Raw genomic sequence first — 18,904 nt, 5'->3', positions numbered from 1 at the left:
GGTGCCAAAGAGCCATGGAGGACATCCCGAGGCTGCTGTGCACAGAGCAACATCACCACTGGGCTGTCATCAGGCCGGTGTCACCTCTGCAGAGACTCGGGGACATTCTGAGGGCACTTTGGGAGCACTTGGGGACACTTTGGGAAGGCGTGTGGCGACGCTGGTGGGGACGGGGGGGGTGAACGAGCCTCCCCTCAGTGCCTTGCAGGAGACCCGGCTGTGATTTGGGGGCCGGGGGGGTCCCCAGGCAGCCCCCGCTGCTGAGCACTGACCCTGCCCCGGGGGGCGCCGGGACCCCTCAAAAACCACACCCGCACCCCCTTCAGTGCCCCCGAACCCCCCTCGAGCACTGACCCCCCTCACCGGGCACTGGGACGAGTGGAGACCCCCTCTCGGTTTTCTGGGGGTCGAGATGACCCCGAGATTGTGAAAAGTCCTTTTCTCCCAGCCCGCGCGGGCAGAGAAGGAGTCGAGATGCGGAGCTTTGCTTCTCAGGGCCGTTTATTTTCCCTTTTCTCTAACAGCGTTGTCCGCTCTGCTGAGCTCTGTCTAGCAGGTCGGTCTGTGGCAGTCTCCCTGCCCTCAGGGCGCTGTTTGCCTTCTACACTAAAAACTACCTGTACTGTGTTTACAATAACGTGCCAATATCTATCATTTATGTTGGACAGTGTGTCTCTACCTTCAACCAACAGAAAAGTGTCACCATCACAGCAAGACATGGAGGGCAAAAAGAAGGAGAAGAAGGTCAGGACACACCCAGATCCCTCCACCTTGTCCCATTGAACCCCGTATTTTAAAGTGTTAAAATTCTACTTTTCCACCCTGTGTTAATTCACCTACCACGCTACTCAAACCCTTGTGCCTTGTAATTCCTCATACAAAGTTGCCAATTTTCTCCAGGGGCTACAACCAAAACCACCGGTGTTCTTGACACCATGCCAAGGTCTCCGAGGCCCCTGCCAGGGTCTCGAGCCATCCAGGGCAGCCAGAGGGATGTCCTGGATTCTGACACCCCCCAATTACCGAGCAGTGGGAGCCCCCCGGGCACTGCCCCCCCTTCACCAAGCACCGGGATAGGGACCGGACCCCCCTCGAACCCTGGGAACCCCACAAGCACCGGGACCCCCCAGGCAGCGCCACCCCTGTGCACCGGGACAGGGACCAGACCCCCCTCGTGCACCGACCCCCCCGAGCACTGGGCCTGGACCCCCTTTGTGCCCCCCATCCATGACAGAGATTCCATCCCCTCCGCTTTGACCCCCCAGCGGATGCGCCGGTGGGTGACGAGGGTGGAGTTGTGCTTGAAGCCCATCCCGCAGTCGGGGCAGCGGAAGGGCCTCTCCTCTGTGTGAATCCGCTCATGTAGGAGGACACCGGAGCTGGTCCGAAACCTCTTCCCACACTGGGGACACTCGTAGGGCCTCTCCCCTGTGTGGATGCGCTGGTGTGTTCTCAGGGCTGAGCTCCGCCCAAAGCTCTTCCCACATTCCAAGCATTCATAGGGCCGTTCCCCAGTGTGGATCACCAGGTGCTTGATCAGGGAAGAACTGTCTTTGAAACCCTTCCCACACTCCCCACACTCGTAGGGCCTCTCCCCGGTATGGATGCGCCGGTGCACGGTGAGGTTGGAGTTGCGGTTGAAGCCCATCCCGCAGTCGGGGCAGCGGAAGGGCCTCTCCCCAGTGTGGATCCTCTGGTGCCGGATCAGGTGGGAGCTGAAGCTGAAACCCTTCCCACATTCCAAGCACTTGTGGGGCTTCTCCTTGCCATGAGACTTCACCAGCTCCAAGCTCTGACTGGATCTCCGCCCGCCTTCCTGGCTCAGGGGGGCTCTTTCCTCCCCGCAGCTCCCTGGGCTGGGTTTGCAGCTCCTCCTCCTGCAGCATCTCCGGGGCTTTTCCTCCTCCTCCATCCAGACACGCCCAGGGAATGAAAAATCCTGGTTTGGGAAAAAAAACAAGAGGAGAGCACCTTGGACTGGAGATTCCTCCGTGCTCCAGTTCATCTCAGGAAGTCATTGGGAATCTTGTGTCTGTAAGAACCTCCAAAATATCAAGATTTACCCAAAAATCCCACAAACTTTAAGATACAGATCAAAAAGTCCCCAAACATCACAAGTCAGCAAAAACCTCCTCCAAAACATAAAGATTCAGCTGCCACATAAAACCAAGGAAACAATATTTAGCCCAAGCAAGCTCAGAAACACCAAGATTCATCCCGTGAAAATCATGGATCCCCCTCCACAGTCACCTGCTGCATGTGGGGGGAGAAACGCTCCTGGGGCTGGGGGGAGGCTGCAGACACAGGGAGGGGTGGAACCTTCTGCTGCTTCCTCTTTCTGCTCCTCCTCCTCCTCCTCTTGCGCCTCTCCTCTTCTTCACACTCCTCTTCCTCCTGCTATTCCTCCTTCTCCTGCACAATCCCACCTTCTCCTGTCACCTGAATCGTTTGACCATTCTGTTCCTCAAGCCTGCCTCTCCTTCCCTTCTCCTCCTGCCCCCAGGCCCAGCACCCACTGCCGGCTCCCTCTTTCCCCCAGACCCACAGCATCCCAGCCGAGGGGCAGGGATGGGGCTGGGGCAGGTCGGGCTGGGGCAGCGCTGGGCTCTCGGCCGCTCCCGCCCGCACTCGGTCCCCACTGCAGCCGCTCCCGCCAGGACAGCGCGGGGGGGCCCGGCCTTGGCGCTGCCCCACTCCCACCTCCCCAAATTCCCCTCGCGGGGGCGATGGGGCCGAGGTGGGGAGTCCAGTTGGGGAAGGCTCAGAGGGCCAGGGAGCTGTACACAAGGGAGTGACAGGAGAAGGAATTGATTTTAGAAAATGTTATTAATTGATGACACAGACTGCTGCTCAGCCAAGGCCCTGCTCTATTCATGAACTTCCAGAAGAACAACAAAGACTTAACAGAGCCATGAATATCATTTGCTATATAAAAGCAGGGAGCATATTAAGGTGGGTATGTAGTAGGTGGATTGGGAAGTCTGTAGCTCTCAAGTGCTTCAGCCAATGGGGAAAGCAGAGGGAGATGTGGCCAGGAGAATTACGATGAAAGGGAGGCTGTGTCCTCCAACAATTGGAGAGATCCCATGGGGAATGTCCCATGGCCTCTCCCATTCTTAGAAATTAAATTAATTTCACAGGACTCCTCTGTCTGCTTTGTGGACAGAATCCTCTGGTGATGTCAATTTTTCCGCACACCCTGGGGCAGGGAGTGCAGCTGAAGGTGCCTCACCCACTTTGGGTGATCGGCTCCCTTGGCTGGCGGCAGCACCGGGGATTGATTGGGGACCCGGGAGTGACCAGGAGACAGACGAGTGACACATCAGGGGGGTCTGTGAAGAGTCAGCAGGGAGAGAGCACTGAAAATCTCATCAGTGAGTGCCCTGGGATCTTCGGGGAGTGAACATGGCAGGGCACCCATGGAGGGGAGAAAAGGGAAAGCCAGGGAGGGCTCCTGGCCAAAGGGATGATGATCCCAAAATGTCTCTGAATGGTCCCTTGGGAGAATGGTGAGGTATTTTGCACATTCCCTTAGAGGTAATTAAGGACATGGACACCCAGGGGGGCAATAAGGGAAGGGGAGAAGGGATTTGGACAACAGGGGATGGATGGTGTTGGTGTGCTGGGAAGGGATTGGGTGAAGGGGAGTGTGCAGCAATATGGTTCAGGCAAGAAGCAGCAGGAGGAATGTGTGTGGTAAGAAAAAGGATGATGGCAAAGAGGAGGAAGAGAAAAATACTCAGGATTGGGATGTTTTTCAGCAGGGTCTTATCCTGACAATTTGCCAGCTGATACTTTGAATTCCCAGTTTCCAGGAGAGGAAAAGCAGGAGGTCAGGATGTCAGGGGTTTCTCTGTGGTGGGCAGCGGCAGCAGCGGGCGCAGAGGTGCGGGACCGGGAGCAGGGCTGGGGGCCTGTGGGGAGCTGCGGGGCCGGGCCGGGGCTGTGGGGCAGCCGGGGCTCAGCGCCGGGCGCTGCCTGAGCCCACCAGCCCCGGGCAGGGCCGGCAGTGGCCCCCGGCCCCCAGGAGGCTGCGGGACGCCCCGGCCGCTGCCCGGCCCCGGGGAGCTGCCGGCCCTGCCCGCCGGGGGGGCCGCCTTTGGACACTGCAGCAGGACAGGCACCGGCTCTGCCATCCGGGCTGTGCAGGGGACCCTGAGCACAAGGAGCAAAACAAAGGAACTTCTGGGAAATGCAGAGTGCACATGGAAGGATCAGGATTTTCTGTGAAGGATTTGGCTTGGGTCCCTGCAGAAAGGAAAGATTTTGCAGAAAGCTCAGCAGCTCTCAGAGGATGAGCACCCACAGGCAGTGACCGGGGCTGCAGGAGTGGCACAAGAAGGCCCTGCAGCACTTGGGCACAAAGGCACAGCAGCTGAAGGCAAGAAGGGATGAGCAAAAGGCCAAGCTGAAGGCAAAGGCCATGGCAGAGTTCCCACAGCCCCTGAGGGACCAACCCCAGGGCCCAAGGGGGCCCCAGCACCCAGGGGACGGCGTCGGCCACAAGCACCTGGAAGAGGCATTGCCCTCCTGGCCAGGGCAGAGCCCACCCAAACAGCCCCTGGGAAGGAGTCAGGGCTCCAGCTGCAGCCCACAAGGACACTGCAAGCACAGACAGCAGCACCCTCAGGAGGAGCGAGTCCACCCCTGCATGGACATGGATTGTCAGGGCTCTCTGAGCTCCCATCCCACCGGGGACCCACCACACTGCAGCCCTGGAGAACATCCAGGCCTTGTGCTCAAGTGCTGCAGGGCACAGGAGGATTCAGAACTGAGGACAGGGGAAGGGTTTAACCCAGCCTCCTGTTTGAACAGCCCACAGAGGGGCTGGGAAGAAACCCAGCACTGCATTCAAGTGACACAGCTCCAGACCCAGCCTGGGGGAGATTCAGGAGACATTGCCTGGCCTGAGGCAGAAAATGTCTTTGTGGATGGCTCTTCAAGGGCAGCAGAAGGGAAAAGAGTTCCAAGACACGCTGTTATTGAGGAAAGGGAATCAGACAAAGCCCAGGTTACCCTCCATGGTCAGCTCAACCGGCACAGCTGTGTGTGCTTGTAAGAGCCTGGAACTGACATGCCCTGAGCAGGAAGGCTTCAAAATCTTCTGGTGACACCATCTCACCTAACAGGGGGGCAAAAGCAATCCTGATTGCTCAGCAGCCACTGGATCACTTATCAAGGTATCTCTAAAGAAGTAATTCATAGAAAAGGGATTGTGCAGGCAACAGACTCAGACAGCAGAACTCATTTTACAGGAAAGATCCTCCAGGGGGTTATGGCAGCTTTAGGAATACAATGGGACCTCCAGAACCCCTGGCACCCCCAGAGCTCAGGCTGGGTACAAAGAATGAAAGGGGATGGAAAGAAACACCTTTGGAAGCTGGGGATAGAAACCAAGATGCCATGGGTACGGCTTTTGCCATTGGCTTGGGCAAGAAGAGCCAGACCCAGGGCACATATTGAATTCTCTCCCCAGCAATTAATCTTGCGAATTCCTTACCCTGGGAATTCTCCACCTAGTGCAGGGTGGAGATAAGGGATGCACATTTAAAGCAGTCTGTGGCCAGATTCCTGTCTCTGGTGCAATCTCTCCCCCAGGAAGCTGGGCTGGCACAGAGCCTGCCTTGGCACTTTGCTGTTGCCAACATCCCAGCAGGACATCGGCTCCTGCCTAAGGAGTGCAGAGCAGCACCACTGGTGGCCAAGTGGCGTGGCCCGTGCCAAGTGGCCCCGAGGCCAGAAACAGCCGCCAGCACAGCTGAGCACGGGGGGACCCCTCAGCCTCGGCTCCAGGTCTCTGCAGCCCCGGAGATTTGCACTTCCCGCCTGCAGCAGGAGGATGGGAGGCCCCCACTGAGCTGCACTGAAGGCAGCGCAGCAGCAGCCAGGGCTCCACAGCGGGGCAAGGCCCTGGGCCTGCCCACACATCCTCTGCTGAAATCCTCGGCCTGGCCACCCTCCTTTGGCAGCTCCAGCACCGGGGACAGCCCTTGCTGCCACTGCTGCAGCTTCAGCGCTCTCTGCGCCTGCCCTGCCACAGCTGCTGGGCAAGAGCACGGGACAATTCCACTCTGGCTCTCACTTACACTCACACACTGCCCTGCCTGCCATGGCATTGATGGAAAATACACCAGCTCATAGACTTTAACATTGTTAACCTTTCATTTCTCTACTCAGGCTTGCTTTGCCTTGGCCCTGGGGAAAGAAATGTTAAAGGTTTTGTTAAGGGATGTTGCACCACTCAATGGAGATGAGTTTAACATCTCAACACACTGGAAATGGCCCAAAAGATACCCACAAAGATAACGCCCAGCAGCAAAACATCAACCCCAGCAGCAAACAGCAACCAACACCTACCCCAGACACTGCCAGGGCTGCAGACACCTGGTCTGCAAAAGGCTGAGAAGGAAATCAGCACTTCCCACCTCATTAACAGCAGAAGCAAAGAAATCTGCACAACTTGAAACTACAGAACATTAAACCAGTGGATTTAGACTGGTTCTGACTGTATCAAGTTTGGGAAAAATCGAGTAAAAGCCACGGAGCTTTTACTCCGATAGTATTTTATTTGTTATATACTCCAATATATTTTACTGATACTTTACGTGTCATGGAACGATTTTCTCTGCACACCCGGGCTATGTGGGGATGGAATGATTTCTGTTGCACATCCTGGCCAGAATCAAGGAATGCCTTGACTCTAAAAATAAACATATTGTTGGAGTTTTTCTTTTTCCTGCAGTTTCAGTGCTAAGTTTAGAGCATTAGACTATTTTTAAATTACTCCTTCTTCTGTATTGCCAGTTAGGTTTGGGTAAGGGATGAGAGAATGAGTTTTTACTTAGAGGAGAAGTAGAAAAAATTTCATTGACTTGGAAATTTTTTGTGTATGTTTGTGTGTGTCTCTTAGAGATAGAAAAATTTTGGTCTGGGTTTTTTGACGTTCACCTTTAGGCAACATTTTCTGAAGCTAGAAGAGATTTAAAGGTGACCCTTTAACTCATAAATAGAAGATTTGAAGGAAAAGAAAATAAATAGAAGATTTGAAAGAAAAAAAAAAGAAAAAGCAGCAGGTTGGGGGGGGCACATGTGAGGCTGCTGAAGCTGCTCTGGAAGAGAAGCTGCATTCCAGGCACCCAGGAGGAGCTTTAGAAATGCAAATTAACATTGCTGGGAGAGAGTGGGGACAATGTACCTGGCTCTTCTTGCCTGGGGCAGGAATTGGCTGATTCCCTCTGCCCCTCACCCCAAGCTCTGCCTGCTTGCACAGATGGAATCTGCACGGCTGAAGGCAGAGCCCATGGTGAGGCTCTGACTCTGAAACAGAAATGGCTGAGGCTGCAAAGGGAAACAGCTAATGGAGAATGTTGTGAAAACTTCACTAAAATAAGGGGGGGATCATCCCCCTGCCCACTCCAACATCTGCTGCCACTGTCTGTGCTGTACAGGGTGTATCAGAGCACTGGGGCTTTTGCTAGAACAAGTCCAGGGAAATCAGTTGGAATTCAAGTATTTGATGATGTATTTAGAAAAATGCAGTCATTGATGCAGCCTCAGCTTGAGGGAGCACCCAGAAATGGGGAAAAGATGAAGGGCCACCAGAAAAAAATCCTACAACACCATGGACCAGCCCCTGGGAACCCAAACCAATTCATACCAGGAGACAGAGAACCCATTTATCATTTCAATGGCATCATTAGATTAAAAGCTGTCCTCAAAAGAAGAAGCAACTAGACAGCTCCAGCTCCTGACCTTTCACTGAAAGAGGAACACAGCATTTCACATGGGGATGGGATCAGATTATCTGTTAGCAGAAAAAGCAGGAGTTTGTGGAGAACTAAATGATTCAAACTGCTGTTGGCAAAGATATGAGAAAGGTAAAGTGGTGAAAAAGATAAAGTTGAACAGTTTATGTGTTGGTCCAAACATGGAAAGGATGGGAATGGGACGCACTTTCGTGGCTCCCCGGCACACCAGGGGTTAAACGAATGCTGCTTCTCCTCTTCTGTGCTTCAGCAACTCTCATCTTTTCACCATGCTCCACACCTTGGCAGTGCAGCTCATCCAGCAGCTGAGCCAGGGGATGCAGGTGGCAGCCAGGCCTCCTGATCCACAAACGGCCACAAAAGGACAGGGAATGAGGGCACCGAGAATAATCCCAAAACCAAAGAGGAGCCGGGAAGAACAAAACAGAGTCGAGGAGTGAATCTGCCTGGAGAGAGAGCCAGGCACTTGTAGATAAGGAAGTAACGGGGGAAACCATCAGTTCCAATAAATTTCACAAATTGAGCCACACAATTTCTCAAAGTCCCGCTAAATCCCCGAAGTTCCAGGAGAACAAAGGCTTAACAGAGCCATGAATATCGGCTGTTATACAAAAGGAGGGCGCATATTAACGAGGACAGGCAGCAGGCGCATCGGGAAGTCCGAACCTTCCAAGGACCTCAGCCCGTGGGCAAAGGCAGAGGGAGATGCGGCCGGGAAAATGAGGATAAAAAGGAGGCTGCGGACTACAACCATGGCAGAGAGCGCACGGCAAATGCCCCACGGCCTCTCCCCCTGCTCGGCAATAAAGTCACTTTTACAGGACTCCTCGCTCTCCTCCGGCCACAGAAACCTCCGGCGACGGGAATTTCCCCGCACGCTCCCGGCCGCGGGGCAGCCCCCTCGGTCCTACCCACAGCAGCCGGGCCGAGCCAGCGCTGCTCCGGCAGCGGCTCCTGCCCAGGCCCCGGCGGGAAGGAGACCGCGGGCAGCCGCTCCCGCCGCGCCCTCAGCCCGGGGCCGGCACGGGCCGGACACGGCACCACCGACCCGCCGCAGCCCCCTGCCGCCCCCTCCGCCCGCAGCCAGCCCCGAGCCCCCGCAGAACCCAGCGCGGCTCCCACCTGCGCCGGGGCCGCCTCCGAGCTCCGCCGACGCCGCCTCACCGCGCTCCGGCCGCTGCCGCCGCTCCCGGGCCCGCACAGACGCTCCCGGCGCCAATGGCGCCGCTGCCCGCCCACGGCCGCCCTCAGCCCGCCGCCGGGGCCGTGCTGCGCCCCGCTCCCACCAATCAGCGCGCCGCAACCACGACTGACGGCACCAGCGGCCAATGGCAGCGAGCTCGGGGCGGGCTCTGCGCACGGCCCAGACTCGCCCCGCGCTCTCAGGGCCCCCCGCGCTGCGTGAGGGCAAAGCCGGAGATGAGCAACAGCCCCGGGACGGGCCCGGGCCCGAGGCGGGATTGAGCTGCCCACACAAACAAACTTCTCCGCACCTCCCGCCACGGCTTTCCCGGCCCTGCGCCTTCCGTGCCTCCGGCTCTGCGGGAAGCCCGGGAGCCTCCCTTCTCCTGCCCCTCATTAGTGCATCGGTGCTTCGCTTTGATTGCCCCCAAAAAGGGAAACCTGCCCAAAGCCCTGTGGGTGAGCGGGGGAGGGGAGAGATTTCTGGCAGAAAACTGCAAAGACTCAGAGCAGGATGAGGAGAAGTCAGTGCAGAGCCTTAAATGCAGCTTTCCCCACGCCTCCCTGCTCCCAGCTGCACCTCCTCCCCCGGCAGGGCAGGAGACAGGGAATGGGGCCGTGCTCAGCTCATCCCCCGCGGCTTCTCCCTCTGCTCAGGGACAGGAGTCGTTCCCTGCTGCACCCTGCGCTCTCTCCCAGCCGAGACTTCTCCAGGAACTTCTCCGAGCCGAGTCCATCCCCTGGGGCACAGCCCCCTCCAAGTGCTGCAGCGTGGGTCACTGTGCCACGGGCTCGGTCCTGCCAGGCCAGGCTGCTCCAGCGGGGCCCCTCTGCCCGCGGGGTCACAGCCTCCTCTCAGGCATCCCCGAGCTCCAGCCTGGCTCCTCCAGGGGCTGCAGGGGGATCTCTGCATCCCCACGGACCTGCAGGGGGATCTCTGCCGCCCCATTGTAATATATGTTATGGAATAATTCGTGCTTATGTAAGATATACATCAAGTCAGTTGTGCTTGTACAAAAACTTTCTTAAAGTTTTAAAAGACCAGAAGCAGCAGCCGGGGCTGCAGAAACCACAGATGGCAGAGAAAGAAAGACCTCATTTACAAATGAAAAAACGTGGCTGGGTGCAGAGATGGGCTCTTTCCGGGGGCTATCCAGGAGGCACCCAATGTGAAAAACGCATAATATATGGCTCTTTGCGCATAGTTACTGTATGTATTATGTTAGTTTGATTCGTAGTGCTGTATTAACATTTTAATAGTATGGTAAATGTAGTTTTGTAGTTAAAATGAAGCTTTAGTAGTTAAAATAGAAACTCTTTATGTGTTTTGTTTTTTATTTTAAGGAATGAGAGACTCGCTTTGACGTAACCATCACAGAACGCCTAAATCTTCCAGAGAACAGGAATTTATGGCTTTCTTGTCAGAAGAAGCTAATTTCTTCAGGCCTTGCCATGGGGATTACAGGAAACAGTTGGCATATAACAGACAAGAGTTTCTTGTTTTAAATAGAATGTGTGCATAACCATGAAGGATATATGAATATGCAATAGTGTAGTTTTAAGGGTGATTCCTTTGTTCCCAAGGTATGCTTGTTGTGGCTTAAGTGCCCGAGAGCTCCGGGCTGGAGCGGAGGGGCTGCGGAGGAGGAGGAGGGACAGGAGGAGCGGCGGGAGCAGGAGCGGGAGAATCCCGCCGCTCGCACCGCCCGCACGCCGGGGCTGCAGCACCCCCTGCCCCGCCAGCATCGCCCCAGCCCCGAGCCGCAGGGCAGGGGGAGGCCGAGCTCGCCCCGGCGCTATCGAGGGGTCTCCGGGAGGATTTTTCTGGAGAGCGCTCGGAGCCGGCAGATGCCGAGCCCCGGATCCCTCCGGGCTCCCCAAGAGGAGCTTTTTCGGGGGGAGAGGAGCTGTGATCGCCCCTCGGAGGGTCCCGGGGGACCACGCGGGGCTGGCCCGGTGCTGACAGGGCGGGACATTGGTTTTGGGGATCCCCGTGAGAGCCGGGGCTGCGGAACGTGGGACCCCCGGGGCGGCAGAGGGGAAGGGGCGATACCGGAGCTGGGGGACCCCCGGCAGCCGGAGATGAGGCGGGGACGGGACCCCTGACCCTGGCAGGGCCTGTCCTGGGGTGACCTCACGATGCTCGTACCCCCATTGGTCCGTTTGGCCCCGAAATGAGTTCTGCACCTTCAGGGCTGGTTCTGAGAGCGAAGAGGGGGAGGAAGAAGCGCGAGGAAGAAGCGCGCAGTTTGTTTTCAGGAGCTGCACTCACCCCTCCACATTCCGGCTCCTGGGCTGCTGAGATGCCTTAAGGAGCTGGGACAGAGGCCAGACGGAGCCAAGAGGAATAAAGTGGATATTTATTGAAGTGCCTTCAAAGGCCACACCCCGGCAGTACCGGAGCCACGGTCGGGGCTCTGCCCGGATGGCTCCGAGATGGAAGCAAAAGAGGGCTTGGTCATGAGAGCTCACATTTTTATAAGTGTTAGTCCATTTGCATACAGGATTTAATTGCCCAGTTAATAGCTTCCAATTATGAAGTTTTATTCTCCTTGCTTGCCTGCCTTATGATTTTCCTGTTGTTTGTGCTTTGGGCCTGAAGTTTGAAGAGATTGTCCTTGACTCTCCAGCTAGAACAGGATTGTTTTGTCTTCACCACCCTGTGAAAAGATCCCAGGAACACTTAATATAAAGCTAGAAGCTGCACACCAAAACAGAACAGAAAAACTTAAACCTGAGGTATCAGTTGTCTGCCAACAGACAGCAGGACAGAGCTCTCCTTTGCTTTTAGTTAGTTTTTAGCTCGCTGAGGCAGAGAAGTTCCCTGGGCTGTGGTTTTTCTTTTTCTTTGGAGCTGTTTAAACCTGCTCTGGACTGAACACCAGAAGAGCACCGGCAGCTCACACCTGTGGGTCACCGGGCTGGGCCTGTGCCATGGAGGGACTGATCAGAGACTGAGTGAGCCGAGCTGCAGCCCACGGAGGGACTTTCTGAGTTTGTCGTCTCTTTTGGAGCAACAACAGGTTTTATTGTTTAATATTGTTCATGTTTTGTGCTGGTGAATGCTTTGCCTGTTAAATAAACAGGTTTTTTCTACTTTTCTCCAAGGAAATCTTTTCCTGAACTGGTGGGGGAGAGGCTCCTTGAATCTGCTTTCTAGAAACCCCCCTTGGGTGTTTTCTCCCAGATTTGCCCTAAACCAGGACAGGGTGGTGGGGAGAGGGGGAGCCCCAAGTGCCTGGACCGGGGGGAGGCTGGAGAGGGGGACCCTTGTACTGCAAAACCCCCCCAGCATCCCTAAGCAGGACCCTGGAGAAGGGGGATCCCCAGGACCCATGAGGATCCCCAACAGCCCTGAGACGGGGGACACCAGAACCCCAGAGGGATGAGACTGGAAATGGGACACTCCTGGTGGCTTTTTTTGATTCACTCATGATTTTTGGAGTTTTTTATGGACACCAGGAGACTTCTGGAGATGGATTTGGGCAGGAGGAATCCCCACCCCCAGGTGTTCACACCTTGTTTTTCCCCACACCAGGATTTCCCACTCCCAAACTTTGGCTGCATGGAGGAGGAGGCTGCGAGGAAAATGCCCTGGGACACCGAGGCAGGTGAGGAGGAAGTCAGTGCCCCTTTCCCCCTCTCTCCTGCTCCATCTCCCAGCCCAGCACAGCCCCCGGCTGCAGGACAGCCCCGCTGCCGGTGCCCTCCTGCCGGGGACGCACTGGGGGGATCTCCTTGTCCTTCCCTCTGGCACAGAGGCAAATCCCATCCTCTCCTTGTCCTTCCTCCCCCAGAGCAGGAACTGAGGATGGAGAGCAGGGAGGACAAATCCCTGCAGCAGAACATCGTGGAAGAGGCTGTTTTGAGTGGCTCCATGGCTGAGGAATCAAATGGGGAGGAAAAGCCCCAGAGATCCCACAGGAGGAGGGGCTGCACCTGCAGATCACGGGGATCTGAGGAGGAAAGACCCACCCTGTGCCAGGAAGGTGGACAGAGTTTCAGCCAGGGATCAGAGCTGGTGGTCTGTGAGCAGCCTCATGACAGGGAGAGGCCCTACGAGTGCTCGGAGTGTGGGAAGAGCTTCAGGAAGAATTTCAACCTGATCTGCCACCAGAGGATCCACACTGGGGAACGGCCTTACGAGTGTGGGGAATGTGGGAACAGCTTCAGCCACAGGTCTGACCTGATTGTCCACCAGAGGTTCAACACTGGGGAGAGGCCCTACGAGTGTCCTGAGTGTGGGAAGAGGTTTCACACCAGCTCCCATCTCCTTGTACATCAGCGGATTCACAGACAGGAGAGGCCCTTCCGCTGCCCCGACTGCGGGATGGGCTTCAAGCACAACTCCACCCTCGTCACCCACCGGCGCATCCACACCGGGGAGAGGCCCTACGAGTGTCCCCGGTGTGGGAAGAGCTTCTCAGACCGCTCATTCTTTACCCGGCACCAGCGGAGGCACCGGTCAGGGAAGCCCTGCGAGAACCCCGCCTGCAGGAAGAGCTTCGTGCGCTGCTCCAGCTCCATCCCCATCAGAGGACCCACCCTGGTCAGAGCCCTGGTGACCCACATGCCCTGTGATACACAGAGGGAAGTGGTTGCTGTTATTTTATTTTGCCTCTTATTATCTTTTATCTTCCTCCCTTCAAAACACAGAAAATTGGGGTTAAAATTAACAAATGCATCAAAGGCATCTAAAACCTCACATTTTACTTGTGTTTTTGGGGAATCTTGGATTCCAGGAGATATCTGGGAGTATATGGGGGGGGGGGGGGCGGGTGTTGGGGGGTGTTTGGTTTAGTTGTCTTTATTTCTTGGTGCTCCAAATGATGAGAAAGATTGATCTGTCACCTAAAAACCACTCAACGCCACTGAAAACTCCTCAATCCCACCACAAAATTACTCAATTCCACCACCTCTCAGGGTGAAATTGGGTTGGAAGGGGATTGGGCAATGCAGGATCCAGGTCAGGATGGCATTGGGTGGAGCGAGATGGGTGGGATGGGGTTTAGGCAGTGTGAAATGGGGGAAGTACAACTTGGGAAGGGGTCTTGATGTCCAGGAGGGGTGGGATGGGCTGGGGTTGTGACTGGGGAGGTGGGGCAGTGGGGCTGGGTCTGGAATGAGACAGCTAAAGTTTGGGGATGATTAAGATATGGGGAGCCCATTACTGAGTGAGTGTTTGAATAGTTTACATTCATGAGGAGCTGCTGGGGTGTCTCACATTCCTGAGGCAGTTTTGGGGCACTCCCCAGCTCTTGGGGGGTTTCCTGAGAGCAGCTCCATGGAGCCCCATGGCCAGGGGTGGTTGCCACGGGCCTGAACTCAGAGTTGTGCCAGAGTCCATTGCATTGGTGCTGAGAGCAGAGAAATGATGAATGGCCCCAGACATCTCCAGTGTGTGTGTGTGGAGGCCTGTGAGCTTACTGGGGAGAGGGCAAAAGCGATCCCCTGGAGAAATGCACCTTAGGCTCCAGGCATTCCTCACAGCTCAGGGTGAGGACAGAAGCTTCCCCCATGGAGCTCGGCAGCACTGTGTTAATTTGTCCCAGTTCTGTCCCCGTTGGCCCATTGGCCTTTCCTACCCCTTTTACCCTGATATGTTCATGTTCTAGCAAGTTCTCCCTTCCCTATTTTCCCATTGGTTTATGTGCCCACCTATCAACCCTGCCATTCCCTTTTAGTCCCTTTCCCTGTGTACCACCCCTAAACCCTGAGATCCCTGACGCTCTCCTCCAGCCCCTCTTTTCCCGTATTTACACCCTAAACGCTCCTTTGTCTTTGTCTTTAACCCCCAGAGCCCTGGAGCGTCAGACCCTGATAAACCCTCGTTGGAGCTCCATGCCTGGGCCCTCCCGTGTCCTCACTGCCGAGCTGCTCCGTGTGTGTGTGTGTGTGCTGGGCTCCCGTGGCTCTGCCCGTTAGCACAAAACACTCCCAGGGAAAGTTGTGCCGCCACCACCACAGACTGACAGTGTCCCTGGGGACCAAGAGGCCACTGTGACACTGTGGGACCAAGGAGAGCATTGCTGCCCTGCCAGGCCTCATGGAACCAAGGATCCACTGTGACACTGCAGGGCCTTGGGGACCACGGTGACATTGTGACACTGCAGGGCCCAAGGATCCAAGGGACTTTGTGACACCAAGGGATCCCATGGAACCAAAGGGACATTGTGACACTGGGAGGCCTCATGGAGTCATGGAGACCATTGGGACACTCTGGGGCCTCATGGAACCCTGGTGACACCAAGTTGTCTGGGAGGGCCCCATGGAACCAAAGGGACATTGTGACACTGAGGGGCCCCTTGGAACCAAGGACATTTTTGCAGATGACACCAAGCTGGATGTGAGTGTTGATCTGCTGGAGGGTAGGAGGGCTCTGCAGAGGGCCCTGGACAGGCTGGATCCAGGGCCCAAATCCAACAAGGTGAGGTTTAACAAGTCCAAGTGCCGGGTCCTGCACTTTGGCCACAGCAACCCCTGCAGCGCTACAGGCTGGGGACAGAGTGGCTGGACAGCAGCCAGGCAGAAAGGGACCTGCAGGGACTGATGGACAGCAGGCTGGACATGAGCCAGCCGTGTGTCCAGGTGGCCAAGAAGGCAAATGGCTCCTGGCCTGGATCAGGAATGGTGTGGTCAGCAGGACCAGGGCAGTGATTCTTCCCCTTTGCTGGGCACTGGTTGGGCAGCACCTTGAGTGCTGTGTCCAGTTCTGGGCCCCCCAATTTAGGAAGGACATGGAGGGGCTGGAGCATGTCCAGAGAAGGGCAACAAGGCTGGTGAGGGGTCTGGAGCACAAATCCTGTGAGGAGTGGCTGAGGGAGCTGGGGTTGTTTATCCAGGAGAAGAAGAGGCTCAGGGGAGACAAGGCAGTGTCAGGGCACAGGTTGGACTTGATGATCTCCAAGGTATTTTTCACTCTTGCTGACTCTGTGATTCTCTGAATCCACCCTTGGAGCAGTTGCAGGAGGAGCCCTGGGCCTCCTCTTCAGAAGCTCCAGCAGCCCAGGTCCTTCAGCTTCTCCTCACAGCCCCAAAGCCCATCCTGTCAGTCCTGCAGAGCCTCTGCAGCTCCTCCTCACTGCCCAGAGCAGGGAGCCCCACAGCCAGACACAGCAGCCCAGATGTGCCCCCCTGGCCTGGGGTGCCTCTGGCAAGGGAGCAGCAGGGAGAACTGCAGGAGCCTGTAGACAATTCCTGAAGCACTTGTGGGATGATCCTGCTCCCTAAGAGAGGTTCTGGTGCCAATTTGGGGACTGGAGGCCAGAGAGGAAAGAGCAAACAGGGATGGGCAGCTTGCAGGAGAGGGAAAAGGGGCGGGTAGCAGGAAGAAATCTGTAGCAGGGGGAATAAAGAAAGCAAAAGTGAAGGCAAGGAAATGCTCAAGGCAGTTTGGGGGTGGCTGCCAGGCAGCCCTGGCTCTGAGCAGCAGCGTCTGCAGTGGGACAGGAAACTCCCAGCTGATGGGAACAAACTTTCTGGCTGACTGCAGAGGCCAGGACAAAGCTGAGTGGTTTCCCTGGTGTCCCCCAGCCCTTCCTGGCCCCAGGGGCTGATGGCATTTGTGCTGCCTCAGGTTCATGTCCCCACAGCAGCAGCATGGGGGTGCTCCCGCCTGCTGTGTGCAATGCAAACAGGGGCTGCTGAGCCAGTGCTGCCGTGTCTGTGCCTGCAAGGATGCGGCACCTCTGTGAGCTGGGGGAGAGGCCAGGGCTGCAGAGGGGGGATGTTGTTGGCAGCTCCATGAGGACGCTCTGGGACGCTGCCCTGGGCTGTGCAGCGCACTGGGGATGGATCAGCCCCTGCTCTGCTGCTCCTTCCCGTCTCCCCCAGGGCCCTTGCAGAGCACCAGCCGTGCTGTTTGCCCCCAGCCTGCCCACGGCCAGCCTGGGGCTGCTCACGGGGGTTTTCTGTGCTGAGCATTGGCCTGGCCATGTTCTTGAGAGAGCCTGGGCAAGGAGCCTGGAGCCCCCAGGCCCTGGCCTGAGGCGTCAGCGCTGCCCCAGCAGTGCCCATGGCCTGTCCCTGCTGCAGCCCCGGCACTGCCACCCCCAGGACTGTGCCTGGCCCTGAGAGCACTCAGGCCCTGCAGCAACACCAGGGCCACCAAGTGCTGCTGCTCCTGGGCACAGCTGCTGTGCCAGCACTGATCTGCCCCCAGCTCTGCACACAGACATTGCTGCTGCAGCTCCAGAGAAGGCAACAAAAGGGCATCTCTGCAGAAAACTCTGTTGGGAGATCCTTTAGTTCCTTTAAAGTCACCAAGAGCACAGGCCCTCATTGGCACAGTCTGTGGCCACAGGGAAGGTAGAGTGAAACAAAATGAGAAATGGCACAAGGAATGGCATTTATTTGTGGACAACAGTAAATGTAAAACAAAGACTTCCAAGATGAAACCAACAAGAAGTATCAAAGATGAATTTTTTTCGAAGTGATTTGCAGAAATTGTCCAGCAGTTTAATGTCCTTGAAAGCATCCAGTCATCAGTGTCCACACTGCAGCCTTGAGCTCCTGGTTCCTCAGGCTGTAGATGAGGGGGTTCAGGGCTGAAGGCACCACCGAGTACAGAACTGACAGGGCCAGATCCAGAGATGGGGAGGACATCGAGGGAGGCTTCAGGTAAGCAAACATAATAGTGCTGAGGTACAAGGAGACCACGGCCAGGTGAGGGAGTCAGGTGGAAAAGGCTTTGTGCCGTCCCTGCTCAGAGGGGATCCTCAGCACAGCCTTGAAGATCTGCACATAGGAGAAAACAATGAACACAAAACATCCAAATCCTAAACACACACTAAGAGCCCTGAGCCCCAGTTCCCTGAGATAGGATTTGGAGCAGGACAGCTTGATGATCTGGGGGATTTCACAGAAGAACTGGCCCAGGGCATTGCCGTGGCACAGGGGCAGGGAAAATGTATTGGCTGTGTGCATGAGAGCATTGAGAAAGGCACTGGCCCAGGCAGCTGCTGCCATGTGGGCACAAGCTCTGCTGCCCAGGAGGGTCCCGTAGTGCAGGGGTTTGCAGATGGACACGTAGCGGTCGTAGCACATGATGGTCAGGAGGGAAAATTCTGCTGAGATGAAAAACATGAAGAAAAAGAGCTGAGCAGCACATCCTGAGTAGGATATGGTGCTGGTGTCCCAGAGGGAATTGTGCATGGCTTTGGGGACAGTGGTGCAGATGGAGCCCAGGTCGCTGAGGGCCAGGTTGAGCAGGAAGAAGAACATGGGCGTGTGCAGGTGGTGGCCGCAGGCTACGGCGCTGATGATGAGGCCGTTGCCCAGGAGGGCAGCCAGGGAGATGCCCAGGAAGAGGCAGAAGTGCAGGAGCTGCAGCTGCCGCGTGTCTGCCAGTGCCAGCAGGAGGAAGTGGCTGATGGAGCTGCTGTTGGACATTTGCTGTGGCTGCACATGGGCACCTGGTCATGGAGAAAGGACAGGGACAAGTCAGGAGAGGCTGCTTGGAGCCAAACCTGGGCCATTCCCTGCAGCCTGTCCTGCTGGGACTCACCCACCCTTGTTCCTGCTCTGGGAAAACCTTCACCCAGGTCCCTGCCTGAGCTCCAGTTGTGCTGGTGGAGTGTGCCAGGAGCAGCCAGGACTGTGTGGGGGGGCTCTTGAGGAGCCATCCCTGCCCTGCTTCCCTGGGTTTGTGGCCCTGTGGCAGAGGAACCAGGCTGGATATTCAGGATTTGTCACAGGAATCACTCCTAATGCAGAAAAGTGCAGTACTTCACTTGATATAATCTCCACTCACACTTCTAAGGCAAACAGATGGCAGGAGATGATTTTAGGAATTGTTTTCCTACCCACACACCATTCCTGGCTCTCTTAGATCAGAAATCCCCAGCATTCCTGCTGCACTCTGAGTTTGCCACTGAGAGATGTGAGAGGCAAAGGATTCCCTGTGCCTCAGGGCAGGTGAGGGGCTGGATGGGCTTGTTCCCCCAGCACTGCTCTGC

General features: G+C 56.3%; 2 pseudogenes; both read right to left on the bottom strand.

Annotated features, from left to right (window-relative positions):
• Nucleotides 1-11,103, bottom strand: part of LOC140681475 (uncharacterized) — a 198,655-nt pseudogene extending 187,552 nt beyond the window's left edge.
• A 6,302-nt stretch (nt 11,104-17,405) lies between these two features.
• Nucleotides 17,406-18,338, bottom strand: LOC140681474 (olfactory receptor 14J1-like; annotated as a pseudogene).
• Nucleotides 18,339-18,904: the final 566 nt, after the last annotated feature.

The sequence above is a fragment of the Taeniopygia guttata genome, chromosome 36 (assembly GCF_048771995.1).
Source record: "Taeniopygia guttata chromosome 36, bTaeGut7.mat, whole genome shotgun sequence".
Lineage (NCBI taxonomy): Eukaryota > Metazoa > Chordata > Aves > Passeriformes > Estrildidae > Taeniopygia > Taeniopygia guttata.
This window is presented reverse-complemented; position numbering and strand designations above follow the sequence as displayed.